The 4,942-nt window shown below is 40.0% G+C and overlaps 1 pseudogene; it reads left to right on the forward strand.

The window, feature by feature from the left end:
• Positions 1-207: 207 nt before the first annotated feature.
• Positions 208-2,337, forward strand: LOC111881668 (very-long-chain 3-oxoacyl-CoA reductase 1-like; annotated as a pseudogene).
• The last annotated feature ends 2,605 nt before the right edge of the window (positions 2,338-4,942 follow it).

Below are 4,942 nucleotides of genomic sequence, written 5' to 3' on the forward strand. Positions count from 1 at the left end.
TAAGGGTTTTTTGTGAAGCTAATATAATTGTAACCTGTTATCACCGGTAAAAGGGTAAAACCGAACATTTTTTGGAAAATGTTAGGGTAAAAACGGACATAAAATTCAACTTTGGGTAAAACCGACAAAACCCTGAAAACTTGAGAGTTTTTATGACATTAGCCCACTTGGATTTCTTTCTCTTTTTAAACACATTACACTATCCTCAAATGGGGTTTTATCACTTTCTTCCCACCACCCAAGAACTTCAAAAACTATGACTTATGGGTTATCATCACCGAAGAAACTGAAGAAACTGACGACATCGGCACAACGTTTGTCTTACAACTAGCTCAAAAGGGTTTTCACAAAATCTTGGTTGCAAAACATTTGCCTTACAACTAGCTCAAAAGGGTCTTCACCAAATCTTGGTTGATAAAAACCTACCCAAGCTTAAAGAAGTTTCTGATGAGATTGTATCGGTGCACCCAACCACCAAGATCAAGATTTGCACTGTGGATTTTTCCAATGAGAATATGGTAACCGAAGTTAGGGAGATGCAGAAGTTGATTTAAGGCGAACAACTGGATGTGGGTATTTTGGTGAATAATGTCAGGGGTGACTTATCATGCAACTAGGTTTTTCCATAAGGTTGAAGAAGTTTGATGAATATGATGAAAGTGAATGTAATAAGTACGAGTTTGGTAACAAGAGTTGTGATTGAAGGAATGGTTGAGAGGAAAAGAGGTGTCATTGTTAATATTGGTTCGGGCGTTGCCAATAATGTACCTTCATGTCCTCTTTATGTGATCTATGCTGCTAGCAAAACATAAGTTAGTCGTTAATTGTCTCTTTCTTTCTTTTAATTTGATATGTGGTTCTTTGTTTCTGTTTTAATATCAAATTAAAGGCATATATTGATTAATTTTGAGTCAAGAAACATGCACTAGGAATGATTTTACGACCAAAAGGCAGGCATGGTTTTGAGTTATGAAAACAAGTTATTTACATACACGAGGCAAGGTCGAAGGAACGAGGGAAAAAGGACAAAAAATCCAGTAAAAGTATTGCATCAATGAATAAGTGAACCCTAAAGGGTATACATTGTGACAAATTAAGGTTTTATAGTTCAAATCTTATTTACAAACATAGAATAAGCAAAAAAAAACTATATACAAACGAATATTTTCATTAATGGGGGTGGAAATTAGATTGAAAATTTAGTGTCAAAATCGTAAAAAGATGAAAACATAGTGATTTTTGTGCAACTTTTTTTTCGCTTCTGACATACAATCATGTCACGTCGGCAGTGGCAACCGGATGACCTGAAGCAAACTGGTCAACTGGTCAGAATTGCAACCAATTGAAAATATAATGACTTAAATGTATCAGAAAAAATACGGTGTCAAAATAAAAAAAATGAAAAGTTAATTACTTTTATGTCATTACCACTTACCTATTTGATATTGATTCATATGCGTCATCTATCCCACATGGCATACAATGACATTCAAAAATTTAAATCCTACAAAAGATAATAATAATAATAATAATAATAATAATAATAATAATAATAATAATATTATGTTATTATTATTTGCTCGTAAAACAAAATAATCTTATTGACTCATTAAAAAAAATAGTTAACAATTAACTCATTTATCATATAATAAATTTCAAAGATGCTTATATACAATATTAAGTTTTGAGCCGACTCATACTGCTTTTCCATTGAGAAACGAGTTTTCTTTTTCTTGGCTAATTTTCCCCTAGCTCTTTCAAATCGGTATCCCCTTTGATTTTAGCCGTTCATACACGTTCTTCCAACACCTTTCTGACCATCGTTGTTATTTTCCAAAGATATCAATCGATTTTCTGAAACGCGTCGTCAAGAACGTCACCCCTCACTCTCTAGCAAATCGATTGTGTGAGTTTTGAGCGAACTACTGTTGGAGGTGATTATTCCAGTTTCTTCTCGCCATCGAACCTATAGTACACCATCGTGTACCGGTCTATTAGGAACAAAGAAGGCTTTCCACATGGATTTGCAGGTAATATGTGTTGTTGGGCTCTCTCTCTATATCTATCTATCTATCTATATATCTCTCTCGGACTCTCACCCGATCACGAGGTGTCCGATGCTATTTCCAGCAGTCCAACACCACTTAGAATTGACTGAGAGAGGGGCGAAAAGAGGTGGATCGTCCGTAATTAGGGCTATCAAAATCCATCGTTTGCTATTTTATCTTAAGTTCTTTTCATTTTTTATTTGATATTTTTTGAAAGATTTGTGTTTCTGTATCTTCATGGTCTTTAAATCTCCGTCTGATTGAAGCGGTTTGGTCAATTTCATTGTAACATCCCGAGTTCAGGAGTGCAAGTTCAGGGTTCAAAGTGTAAATGTGGAAGGGCAACTCGGCGAGTCCATGGGTGGACTCGACGAGTAGGGTCGCGACTCTAGTCGCGTGTTAAGTGGCCAACTCGGCGAGTCGGAGGCTGGACTCGGCGAGTAGGTGCTGAGTGGAGAAAACCCTAATTTCGGAGGATGAGCCCTATTTAAAGGACATTATACCCTCTCCCCAACCTCTTTACCCTCTCTTGAAGTCCAGAAAACCCTAAGGCGTGTTTATGAGGGATTTGAGAGCATTTGAACCTTGGAGAAGAGATTTTGTAGGAGATCTTGGAGAGTTAAGAGGCTTGGAGCAAGGGGCTTTGTTAAGATACCGATTTCTCTTCTGTTGGAGCTTCCTTTTGAGGTATTATTTCGTTGCTTGGGCTGTTATTCATCTAGATTCATCATTTTGGAGTATTTGGAAAGATTAGCTTGTGGTATTTTGAGTTTGGAGGTTGGATCTGAGGTTGCTACCTCAGATCTGGAATGGAGAAGGTCTAGAGTGCATTAAAGTCCCTGTTCTTGAGTGTTTGGTGAAGCCATCTTGACCCAAACCCTAGCCCTAGAGTGTAAAATGCCTAGATATCTTTGGATTCACGTAAAGTTTGCCACATTACGTGATGGATGGGTTGTAGAAGGATAGATCTATGGTTTGGATCAACTGCATGGCCTGGAAGGATTCTGTATGGGTTAAGATCTAGAGGCATTCGACGAGTCACAAAGGTTTACTCGGTGAGTTGTTTGAAGATGGGCAGGAACTCGACGAGTTGGAAGAACAACTCGGCGAGTAGGTTGAAGATAGCCTTGGACTCGACGAGTCTGTTCTTGGACTCGGCGAGTCTGGCCGTGAGGTCCTAACTTTCTTCTGGTTGAGCCATGAATCGGTGAGTCAAGGGAGGACTCGGTGAGTTGAGAGCGAGGGGACTCAGAGTTGTGAGACTCGGCGAGTCTCGGGGTGACTCGGCGAGTTGAGTCGTGGATTGGGGAAGTTTTGAGCATGGGGACTCGACGAGTCATCGGGTTGACTCGGCGAGTAGAGTCAGTCAGGAGGTTGACTTTGACTTTGACTTTGACCAAGGGTTGACCAGTTGACTTCCAGGGACATTTTGGTAATTGTTGGCATTTGTTTTGAGTTTAGTGTTGGTGTTGGCTAGTGGTGGAGATCGTATCAGTGGTCGGAGCATCTTGGTCTTATCTTTCAGTCGACAGTTGCAAGGTGAGTTATCCTCACTATATCAACAGGGTCTAAGGCAACAAGGCCGGCCCTTTATCGGATTGTGATCCATGTATCGATGTTATGTTATTGCTTTGCTATGTTTGCATCCTAGTAGTTAGGATGGTATTATGCTAGTGACCGGTTAGGTCGGCATCCTGGTTAGGATGATGTTATGTTATGTGATCTGCTAGATCGGCTTGATTGAATGTGAATTGTTATATGATTGAATGTTTATGTGCACATGGTTGTTGGACTGGGGTTGGGTTGAGGTAGGTCTTGCTTTGTGCTGTAGGCCAACATACCCAGGGCGGATCGGTTGTCCCGAAGGCCCAGCGAGCAGTCCGGATAGGCTGTAGGTCCCAAGAGGGCGGACCAGACGTGACGAGGCTCGGAGAGTGGACCAGGCCGACTAAAGGCCCAGTGCGGGCGGACCAGTCATACTGTAGACTCAGAGAGTGGACTAGGTGGATTGAAGGCCCGGTGCGGACGGACTAATCACACTGTAGACTCGATATGTATGGCTAGACTCGGAGGGTGGACCAGGTGGACTGAAGGCCGGTGCATCGGACCAGTCACACAGTAGACCCGAAGTGCATGGCTGTTCCGTGTTCTGTTATGTTATGGCATGTTGTGCGTGTATGGTATATGTGGTTGGTATTTTAGGGGTATCTCACTAAGCTTTCGGGCTTACAGTTGTGGTTTAATGTTTTTTTCAGGTTCTTCAGGAGACCGTGGCAAGGTAAAGGCGTGATCGTACCGCTCCTCATGATTTTGTTTTATGATATGGTTCTGGGAAGACTCTGATAATAATTGTATTGAAAACCTTTTTGTATTAACTTTGTGAAATTGGGTTGTTTTCGAAAAGTTTAAATTGGTTGAAAGTTTTAAAGCGTTACATTCATAATAACCAAATGCCCTTCAGATATCGTTTGTGGTTATGTGTAACATAGTACGTCTCATTATATTATCCGTGTTTCAAAATCCAGTCGGATGAAGGCAAGGCTGAACCAATTGGTCATCTTTATTCATAGTTCGTGAGGTTGTGATTTTTTTTTCGAGATTTACCAGTGTATACTCACTTATGAAACTTATTTGGAAATGTTTTTTTCACTAAAATTGTTTTTCTTTTGTTTTGAGCCCAAATAAATTTATAGTTCTATCAAACTTTGGCGAGTCTGTTAGGAGAGTATCACCCAAAACTACACAAAAGAACAAAACAGAAAGAAAATTAGTTGAGTCCTGTGTTAAATATAATTTCCTTAAAACAAATTTGCTCTATATGTGTGTTTGTTTCCCATGATACAACAGTAGTATCTGACTCTTCTAGGTCACCCGAACCCTCACTTAGCCCAAAA

This window comes from Lactuca sativa, chromosome 7, assembly GCF_002870075.4.
Source record: "Lactuca sativa cultivar Salinas chromosome 7, Lsat_Salinas_v11, whole genome shotgun sequence".
NCBI lineage: Eukaryota > Viridiplantae > Streptophyta > Magnoliopsida > Asterales > Asteraceae > Lactuca > Lactuca sativa.